The following is an 11,661-nucleotide window of genomic DNA, read 5'->3' on the forward strand; positions in this document are numbered from 1 at the left end:
GAGCAGCCATAGACGGTATTCTAGGTTATTACGTGTGGAAGTTTTTTGTCCAATAATTAGAATCTCTGTTTTTTCAGAATTTAGTAGTAGGAAATTACTAGTCATCCAATTTTTTATATCAACTATGCATTCCGATAATTTTGTGAATTGGTGAGTTTCGTTAGGTTTGGAAGAAATATAGAGCTGAGTATCATCAGCATAACAGTGAAAATTAATGCCATGCTTCCTAATGATATCTCCTAAAGGTAGCATGTACAGAGTGAAAAGCAGCGGTCCGAGAACTGAGCCTTGTGGTACGCCATACTGAACTTGTGATCGATAAGACATCTCTTCATTTACTGCTACAAACTGATAGCGGTCAGATAAATATGATTTAAACCATGCTAGTGCAATTCCACTAATGCCAACATAGTTTTCTAGTCTATTTAAGAGAATGTTGTGGTCAATGGTGTCAAATGCAGCACTAAGATCGAGTAGCACTAATAGAGAGATACAACCACGATCGGATGATAAGAGCAAATCATTTGTGACTCTAATGAGAGCTGTCTCAGTGCTATGGTGCGGTCTAAATCCTGACTGGAAATCCTCGCAGATATCATTTCCTTCAAGAAAGGAACACAGTTGTGAGGATACTGCTTTTTCTAATATCTTTGATAGAAAAGGTAGATTTGAGATCGGCCTGTAATTGACTAATTCTGTAGGATCAAGTTGCGTTTTTTTAACAAGTGGTTTAATCACAGCCAGCTTAAAGCTTTTTGGTACGTATCCTAGAGACAAAGACGAATTAATGATGTTAAGAAGAGGATCTATGACTTTTGGAAGCATCTCTTTCAATAGTTTAGTCGGTATAGGGTCTAACATACATGTTGTCGATTTAGATGAATTAACGAGTTTGCAAAATTCTTCCTCTCCTATGGCAATGAATGAATCAAATTTTACCTCAGGGAGACTATAATGCACTCCCTGATGCGATGCTGTAGTAGACGGTTGCATAGTTATAATTTTGTCCCTAATATTATCAATCTTATAAGTGAAGAAGTTCATTACTGCTGTGTTTCTTGGAAACTTCTGGACTTGAAGCTTTCTTTTTCGTTAGTGTCGCCACTTTTTCAAATAAATACCTTGGATTATGTTTATTTTCTTCTAATAGGGTTGAAAAATAAGCAGATCTAGCAGCTTTTAAAGCCTCTCTGTAAGCAATCGAGCTCTCTTTCCATGAAATCCGAAATACCTCTAGTTTTGTTTTCTTCCAGTTGCGCTCCGTTTTTCTGGCTGCTCTCTTAAGGGCTCGGGTGTGCTCGTTGTACCACGGCGTTGGACTATTTTCTTTAATCTTCTTTAAGCGCAACGGAGCAACTGTGTCTAAAGTGCTGGAAAGGAGAGAGTTAAAAGTTTCTGTTGCAATATCAAGTTCTTCTAAGCTATCTGGGATGCTGAGATGATGAAACTGATTAGGAAGATTATTGATAAAGCAATCTTTAGTGGCAGAAGTGATAGGTCTAACATACTTGTAACACGGAGTTGGCTTTGCAGCCTTGGCTAAATGTAATTTACATGAGACTAGATAATGATCTGAGATGTCGTCGCTCTGCTGCAGAATTTCAACAGCATCAACATTGATTCCATGTGATAATATTAGATCTAGAGTATGATTACGACAATGAGTAGGTCCTGACACGTGTTGTCTAACTCCAATAGAGTTAAGAATGTCTTTAAATGCCAATCCCAATGCATCTTTTTCATTATCTACATGTATATTAAAATCACCAACAATTAGGACTTTATCTGCAGTCAATACTAATTCTGATAGAAAGTCAGCAAATTCTTTGATAAAATCTTTATGGTGCCCTGGTGGCCTGTATACTGTTGCCAGCAGAATTCTCAAACTTGATTTATCGTTTACATTATATATTTTTACATTAAGCACCAACACTTCAAAAGAAGTATATTTAAAACTAGATTTTTTAGTGGTTTTGAAAATATTACTATAAATTACAGCAACACCTCCCCCTTTGCCTTTCAGGCGAGGTTCATGTTTATAACAGTAATCATGGGGGGTGGACTCATTTAAAGTAATGTAATCGTCTGGTTTTAGCCAGGTTTCTGTCATACACAGCACATCTAGGTTATAATCTGAAATCATTTCATTAACTATGAGCGCTTTTGAAGTAAGGGATCGGATATTCTGTAGCCCTAGCTTTATCGTTTGTTCATCTGTATTATATCTATTTTTTATTTGTTGAATATCAATTACATTTTTAACCTTAGATCGGTTTGGAAGTTTTTTGGATTTCCAAATCCGGGGAACAGACACAGTCTCTATATGATGATATCTAGGTGAAAGAGGCTCTATGTGATGGGATTTATCTGACCTTGGTGACACGAGGCCGCTAGCAGACGGTCGGTTTAGCCAGTTTGTCTGCTTCCTGACCTGAGCCCCAGATTGTCATGTTTTGTCTCTAAGACTATGAGCCAAATTACTAGAGAGAAGAGCAGCACCATCCCAGGAGGGATGAATACCATCTCTTTTCAACAGGTCAGGTTTGCCCCAAAAACTTTTCCAATTGTCTATGAATTCTATATTATTTTGCGGACACCACTTAGACAGCCAGCCATTTAGTGATGACAATCTGCTAACTATCTCATCACTCCTTCGAACAGGAAGGGGGCCAGAGCAAATTACAGTGCCTGACATCGTACTTGCGAGTTCAAACACCTCTTTAATATTAATTTTGGTGATCTCCGACTGGCGAAGTCGAACATCATTAGTGCCGACGTGAATAACAATCTTAGAGAATTTACGATTAGCATTAGCCAGCACTTTTAAATTTGCTTTGATGTCAGGCGCTCTGGCTTCCGGCAAACATGTGACTATGTTGGCTGGTGTCCCTATTTTCACGTTCCGTGTAATAGAATCGCCAATTACCAGGGCACAATCAACAGAATTCTCAGTGGGTGTTTCACTGAGTGGGGCAAATCGTTTTGTTATGGTAATCGGAACGGAAGAGTGGTTTTTTGATCCGCGACTAGAGCGATCCCTCACTGTCACCCATCTGCCTGGCTGCACAGGCAATAATTCAGCCGGAACCGAATCATGTAAAGAGTTCACTATGCTAGGCGCATCCAAAATAGTATCTAAAGCTCTAGCACACTTACTATCCTCAATTAAAGTTTGGATGCGTGTTTCTAATTCTGAAATCTTCTCCGTCACCCTGACTGTCTCTTTGCATTTATCACAAATAAACCCTATATTGCCGACGGGGAAGGCTATGCTAAACATGTAACATGAAGTGCAGGTGACAATAACAGGACAAGACATTACTCACCGTATTTGTTGACTGATTCTTACTTACCTGGGCTTTTTATGAACTCAGAGGCGCGGGCGCGCGAGAGAAAAATAAATAAATAACTGAGCGCACGGGTGGCGCGTTAACAGGCTAGCGAGTTACTAGCGTGTTGTGCTAACAATAACGGAAGCTAGCGATGTCAGGTTAATCTGAGATGTTGTCTAAGCTGTATTTAGTAGTATAAACAACTAGATATGGTAGTAAATGATGGTTCAAAACAGAAAGAAATACAAAGCTAATACGAGGCTTAGACGGAGCTTACAGCCTCGAAGCAAACAAAACACAGCAGGCAGCAAGGCAGACAGGAGCAATCGATCAGGATCAGGATCAGCAATTCTGTTGAAAACAGAGTTAAGTAAGTACTTATTGAAATTAAGTACCTACTCATTGAGTATGCGGTTTCGGACGCAGCCCTCCTCTTCTGTCGCTTACTCTTGCGCTCACTCTCACACACCTCCTCTTCCGTCGCTTACTCTTGCGCTCCCTCTTCCTCTTCCGTCGCTCACTCACACACCTCCTCTTCCGTCGCTCACTCTTGCGCTCACTCTTCCTCTTCCGTCGCTCACTCACATACCTCCTCTTCCGTCGCTCACTCTTGCGCTCACTCTTCCTCTTCCGTCGCTCACTCACACACCTCCTCTTTCGTCGCTTACTCTTGCGCTCACTCTTCCTCTTCCGTCGCTCACTCACACACCTCCTCTTCCGTCGCTCACTCTTGCGCTCACTCTTCCTCTTCCGTCGCTCACTCACATACCTCCTCTTCCGTCGCTCACTCTTGCGCTCACTCTTCCTCTTCCGTCGCTCACTCACACACCTCCTCTTTCGTCGCTTACTCTTGCGCTCACTCTTCCTCTTCCGTCGCTCACTCACACACCTCCTCTTCCGTCGCTCACTCTTGTGCTCACTCTTCCTCTTCCGTCGCTCACTCACACACGTCCTCTTCCGTCGCTCACTCTTGCGCTCACTCTTCCTCTTCCGTCGCTCACTCACACACCTCCTCTTCCGTCGCTCACTCTTGCGCTCACTCTTCCTCTTCCGTCGCTCACTCACACACCTCCTCTTCCGTCGCTTACTCTTGCGCTCACTCTTCCGTCGCTCACTCACACACGTCCTCTTCCGTCGCTCACTCTTGCGCTCACTCTTCCTCTTCCGTCACTCACTCACACACCTCCTCTTTCGTCGCTCACTCACACACCTCCTCTTCCGTCGCTCACTCTTGCGCTCACTCTTCCTCTTCCGTCGCTCACTCACACACCTCCTCTTCCGTCGCTCACTCACACACCTCCTCTTCCGTCGCTCACTCTTGCGCTCACTCTTCCTCTTCCGTCGCTCACTCACACACCTCCTCTTCCGTCGCTCACTCTTGCGCTCACTCTTCCTCTTCCGTCGCTCACTCACACACCTCCTCTTCCGTCGCTCACTCTTGCGCTCACTCTTCCTCTTCCGTCGCTCACTCACACACCTCCTCTTCCGTCGCTTACTCTTGCGCTCACTCTTCCTCTTCCGTCGCTCACTCACACACCTCCTCTTCCGTCGCTCACTCTTGCGCTCACTCTTCCTCTTCCGTCGCTCACTCACACACCTCCTCTTCCGTCGCTCACTCTTGCGCTCACTCTTCCTCTTCCTTCGCTCACTCTCACACCTCCTCTTCCGTCGCTCACTCACACACCTCCTCTTCCGTCGCTTACTCTTGCGCTCACTCTCACACACCTCCTCTTCCGTCGCTTACTCTTGCGCTCACTCTTCCTCTTCCGTCGCTCACTCACACACCTCCTCTTCCGTCGCTCACTCTTGCGCTCACTCTTCCTCTTCCGTCGCTCACTCACACACCTCCTCTTCCGTCGCTTACTCTTGCGCTCACTCTTCCGTCGCTCACTCACACACGTCCTCTTCCGTCGCTCACTCTTGCGCTCACTCTTCCTCTTCCGTCACTCACTCACACACCTCCTCTTCCGTCGCTCACTCACACACCTCCTCTTCCGTCGCTCACTCTTGCGCTCACTCTTCCTCTTCCGTCGCTCACTCACACACCTCCTCTTCCGTCGCTCACTCACACACCTCCTCTTCCGTTGCTCACTCTCACACCTCCTCTTCCGACGCTTACTCTTGCGCTCACTCTCACACACCTCCTCTTCCGTCGCTTACTCTTGCGCTCACTCTTCCTCTTCCGTCGCTCACTCTCGCGCTCACTCACACACCTCCTCTTCCGTCGCTTACTCTTGCGCTCACTCTTCCTCTTCCGTCACTCACTCACACACCTTCTCTTCCGTCGCTTACTCTTGCGCTCACTCTTCCTCTTCCGTCGCTCACTCTCACACCTCCTCTTCCGTCGCTTACTCTTGCGCTCACTCTTCCTCTTCCGTCGCTCACTCACACACCTCCTCTTCCGTCGCTCACTCACACACCTCCTCTTCCGTCACTCACTCACACACCTCCTCTTCCGTCGCTTACTCTTGCGCTCACTCTTCCTCTTACGTCGCTCACTCTCACACCTCCTCTTCCGTCGCTTACTCTTGCGCTCACTCTTCCCCTTCCGTCGCTCACTCACACACCTCCTCTTCCGTCGCTTACTCTTGCGCTCACTCTTCCTCTTCCGTCGCTCACTCTCACACCTCCTCTTCCGTCGCTTACTCTTGCGCTCACTCTTCCTCTTCCGTCGCTCACTCACACACCTCCTCTTCCGTCGCTTACTCTTGCGCTCACTCTTCCCCTTCCGTCGCTCACTCACACACCTCCTCTTCCGTCGCTTACTCTTGCGCTCACTCTTCCTCTTCCGTCGCTCACTCTCACACCTCCTCTTCCGTCGCTCACTCTTGCGCTCACTCTCACACCTCCTCTTCCGTCGCTCACTCTCACGCTCACTCACACACCTCCTCTTCCGTCGCTCACTCACACACCTCCTCTTCCGTCGCTCACTCTTGCGCTCACTCTTCCTCTTCCGTCGCTCACTCACACACCTCCTCTTCCGTCGCTTACTCTTGCGCTCACTCTTCCTCTTCCGTCGCTCACTCACACACCTCCTCTTCCGTCGCTCACTCACACACCTCCTCTTCCGTCACTCACTCACACACCTCCTCTTCCGTCGCTTACTCTTGCGCTCACTCTTCCTCTTACGTCGCTCACTCTCACACCTCCTCTTCCGTCGCTTACTCTTGCGCTCACTCTTCCCCTTCCGTCGCTCACTCACACACCTCCTCTTCCGTCGCTTACTCTTGCGCTCACTCTTCCTCTTCCGTCGCTCACTCTCACACCTCCTCTTCCGTCGCTTACTCTTGCGCTCACTCTTCCTCTTCCGTCGCTCACTCACACACCTCCTCTTCCGTCGCTTACTCTTGCGCTCACTCTTCCCCTTCCGTCGCTCACTCACACACCTCCTCTTCCGTCGCTTACTCTTGCGCTCACTCTTCCTCTTCCGTCGCTCACTCTCACACCTCCTCTTCCGTCGCTCACTCTTGCGCTCACTCTCACACCTCCTCTTCCGTCGCTCACTCTCACGCTCACTCACACACCTCCTCTTCCGTCGCTCACTCACACACCTCCTCTTCCGTCGCTCACTCTTGCGCTCACTCTTCCTCTTCCGTCGCTCACTCACACACCTCCTCTTCCGTCGCTTACTCTTGCGCTCACTCTTCCTCTTCCGTCGCTCACTCACACACCTCCTCTTCCGTCGCTCACTCTTGCGCTCACTCTTCCTCTTCCGTCGCTCACTCACACACCTCCTCTTCCGTCGCTCACTCTTGCGCTCACTCTTCCTCTTCCGTCGCTCACTCTCACACCTCCTCTTCCGTCGCTCACTCACACACCTCCTCTTCCGTCGCTTACTCTTGCGCTCACTCTCACACACCTCCTCTTCCGTCGCTTACTCTTGCGCTCACTCTTCCTCTTCCGTCGCTCACTCACACACCTCCTCTTCCGTCGCTCACTCTTGCGCTCACTCTTCCTCTTCCGTCGCTCACTCACACACCTCCTCTTCCGTCGCTTACTCTTGCGCTCACTCTTCCGTCGCTCATTCACACACGTCCTCTTCCGTCGCTCACTCTTGCGCTCACTCTTCCTCTTCCGTCACTCACTCACACACCTCCTCTTCCGTCGCTCACTCACACACCTCCTCTTCCGTCGCTCACTCTTGCGCTCACTCTTCCTCTTCCGTCGCTCACTCACACACCTCCTCTTCCGTCGCTCACTCACACACCTCCTCTTCCGTTGCTCACTCTCACACCTCCTCTTCCGACGCTTACTCTTGCGCTCACTCTCACACACCTCCTCTTCCGTCGCTTACTCTTGCGCTCACTCTTCCTCTTCCGTCGCTCACTCTCGCGCTCACTCACACACCTCCTCTTCCGTCGCTTACTCTTGTGCTCACTCTTCCTCTTCCGTCACTCACTCACACACCTCCTCTTCCGTCGCTTACTCTTGCGCTCACTCTTCCTCTTCCGTCACTCACTCACACACCTTCTCTTCCGTCGCTTACTCTTGCGCTCACTCTTCCTCTTCCGTCGCTCACTCTCACACCTCCTCTTCCGTCGCTTACTCTTGCGCTCACTCTTCCTCTTCCGTCGCTCACTCACACACCTCCTCTTCCGTCGCTCACTCACACACCTCCTCTTCCGTCGCTCACTCACACACCTCCTCTTCCGTCGCTTACTCTTGCGCTCACTCTTCCTCTTACGTCGCTCACTCTCACACCTCCTCTTCCGTCGCTTACTCTTGCGCTCACTCTTCCCCTTCCGTCGCTCACTCACACACCTCCTCTTCCGTCGCTTACTCTTGCGCTCACTCTTCCTCTTCCGTCGCTCACTCTCACACCTCCTCTTCCGTCGCTTACTCTTGCGCTCACTCTTCCTCTTCCGTCGCTCACTCACACACCTCCTCTTCCGTCGCTTACTCTTGCGCTCACTCTTCCCCTTCCGTCGCTCACTCACACACCTCCTCTTCCGTCGCTTACTCTTGCGCTCACTCTTCCTCTTCCGTCGCTCACTATCACACCTCCTCTTCCGTCGCTTACTCTTGCGCTCACTCTTCCTCTTCCGTCGCTCACTCACACACCTCCTCTTCCGTCGCTTACTCTTGCGCTCACTCTTCCCCTTCCGTCGCTCACTCACACACCTCCTCTTCCGTCGCTTACTCTTGCGCTCACTCTTCCTCTTCCGTCGCTCACTCTCACACCTCCTCTTCCGTCGCTCACTCTTGCGCTCACTCTCACACCTCCTCTTCCGTCGCTCACTCTCACGCTCACTCACACACCTCTTCCGTCGCTCACTCTCGCACTCACTCACCAAGGTTATAATCGTTAACGAAAACGAACGAAAAACCAAAACTAGGTGGGAAAAAACATTGTCGTTAACTGAAATCAAAATAAAAACGAGGCATTACAAAAAAACGATATCTAACTAAAACTGTAATGTGTGTTTGGCAAAACTAACTAAAATAAAATAAAATTATAGAGTAAATGTCCTTAGTTTTCGTCTTTGTCAATGTCTTGGGCCGCCGCCCCGGCCGCCACATATTGCGTTTCGGTATTCATTTAAAAAAAAAAACGCAGCGTATTCGTTCAGCTGCATTTCCTTTCCCTGCTCTCTCTCTGTCACTCACGCGTCTCTCTCACATACGCGCATACACACACAAACACAGACAGACAGTCCCTCCCGCGTCTCCATGAAAACGAGTGTTCGTTGAAAGTAAGTTCGCGAAAGGTTGGTATCTCGTGAACACCTTTACACAATCACACATTAAAAAGTGGTATAACAAATATTTTAAAATATTTTAAATTCTGAATACAATTTTGTCAGTGTGTTAATGTCGACCCGAAAAGCGATTGCGGCTTCTTAAGAAAGTTTAAGGTAAAATGCAGTTGGGTTGTAGATGTCAAAAACATGGTCAAAACACGATATAAGCTGTGATTCAAATATTAGCTAAATAATGTTATGTCATTGTTTTTACTCCTACACTGAATGTTTGCTGCTTCAATCCAGATGAGTATTGTATAGGGTAAATTTAGTATAAAATTGTATAAAAATTTTATATTTTTTAAAAGTATATAAACGTATAAAATTGTGAGAATTGTACAGCTGTGGGATTTGTATAGGGTGTGAATTTTGTATAGAAGATGTGTAATGTAGATTTTTGGTACGGCGTGTGGATTTTGTAGAGGTAAATAGATTGAGCTCCTGACACTGACAGCAATGTCTTGTGAGGCTCATAAATGTGTTGATACATGCTGTTCATGTGTGTCGTCTTTAAGACTAAAAAGGCTATTTCGTTTATTTCCTGACACACTTACACATTTTGCACTTAGTCTTGTGTAGACTGTTTACATATTTGTGCACATATGTATATTTTATGTAGCTACTGGTGTTATTATGGAATACATATTTCTAAAATTGTATGATGTTTTTGTTGAGTTATTACAGGGGTTAAAGTGAAAAAAAATCCTGAGCCTGAACTTTTTCTTGCTTGGGGGGGGGGCAGACACTGAATAGACAGACTGCAGAGACGGACTTATTTTCAAATGGAACCATTTATTCTCAAGTATTACGGCTGTATCTTAATTGCATCTTTTTATTACTGGGCCAGTATCACTGATATTAATATAGCTACTGATGTCTCGATGAAAATTATTTCCCCCCCCCCCAAATTTTAAACATTTGTTAGGCTTCAAAAAAATAACTTTTAATTAAAGTGAACTTAAAACAATCCTCACTTAAACCCATAATAAATGTCATATTTATCTGTACCTTTCCTGTCTAACAGGTATGAAATATACAGAAATTGAATAAGGTTATATAACAGTCCGCACTGCATAAATTATAAATTAAATTAGATTAATCCTTACTAAAGCTACAAGCGTTCTTTAGTCAAAGAGTAGTTAGTAGTTTTCTCTGTTCCCTTTGTTCTTAGGTTAACTTTACTGACAGAGAATTAGTGGCTGCTGTAACTTTAAGATCTGCCGCTGCTGACAGGATCTCACGCATCTCATTCTCTCACTACTCTTTAATTCCATTCTCCATCATGACGGACAAGTGTTTTGTTTGTTGTTGTTTTTTTACCGCTAGTGGCATAGTGAAGCTTTTTGTGGCAAACTATGCAAAAACAAGCTCCAGGCTCCGCAAGTTTACTGCACCAAGTGCCTAAAGCCTTCCCGTTTTGTCCTCTTTCTTCAAGCCATGCCCAGCGCCACTTGTTTTTTACTTTCTTCTCCAAAGCAGATGTATTTTCTCCTGGTTTGATGAACTCCATTCTCCATTGCGTGTGTAGTGCCAATTGACCCTTCGCTAATCCCCGCCCTCCTTAGTTACTGTTGCTACGCCTGTCAAGCTTTCTCGTCTAGCACGTCTATTACAGTGTGTATGCACTGGTGTCAGACATTCCCAATGAGATAATTAGTAATTTTTGGCGAACATGTGAAATATCTGAGAGAGCAAGACAAAAAGGACTGCAGTGTGCATTCAAGGGATATATACATGACATAATATGTGTAGGATTACAAATTTTATTTAAATGTTTTATTGAGCTTCCAATACTATAGTATTTTAACTGAGAAAGATGCACACACTGTTTTCCATTTTGAGGCAATCAAGGTTTCAGACATTAACCTCTTGTCACATCTCAAAGGTCAGCTGGGCCTTTTGTTGATCTAATCAGGCTTGTTGAATTAGCATCTCAAGACTCTGAGTTACACTGTTACCTGATGAAATCAGGTAACCAGCTGAATCAAGAGTCCCCTCCTCTATGAAATTAATTCCACCCCCTTGAAATGTATATAAACTGCAATGTAAAGTTCTCTTATTTAGACTTGATTGAGATGACTACAGCGACGCAATAAAGAACTTCTGCTCGAAAGATACCTCTTAAAGTCTCCTGGTCTGCACTTCTAAGTTTTCAACACTTGAGAAGGAAAAACGTCACAACAGATGCTGCCGCGACCCGGATAGAGCTACTCACCAGAATCCAGATTGAATCAACAAAAGATCTCAACGAAGGATGAACTTTCTGACTGAGTTCCAGACGGAATCTTGAAAACCTCAAGCTCAACAAAGATCTCAACAAAGAATGAACTTTCTGACTGAGTTCCAGAACTGAATCTCAACTGGACCTCAACAAAGCTGACTGAGTTTTCCAGGCTGAATCTTTTCATTCAAACAACGATTCGGTGAGTTTCACTCTATTCAAAGAACCAGACCAGTACGAATTTTGTGCCTCTGTGCCGTCAGAGAAAGAGTTATCAGACAGCTGTAGTGTTTGATTACCTAAAGTTATCCTTTAAAAGTTGTCTTTTAAAGATGAAAATATATCCTCTGTTCAGGCAGGGGCGTTT

Source organism: Siphateles boraxobius, unplaced genomic scaffold (genome assembly GCF_051911475.1).
Source record: "Siphateles boraxobius isolate OS27281-9 unplaced genomic scaffold, OSU_SipBor_1 204, whole genome shotgun sequence".
Taxonomy (NCBI): domain Eukaryota; kingdom Metazoa; phylum Chordata; class Actinopteri; order Cypriniformes; family Leuciscidae; genus Siphateles; species Siphateles boraxobius.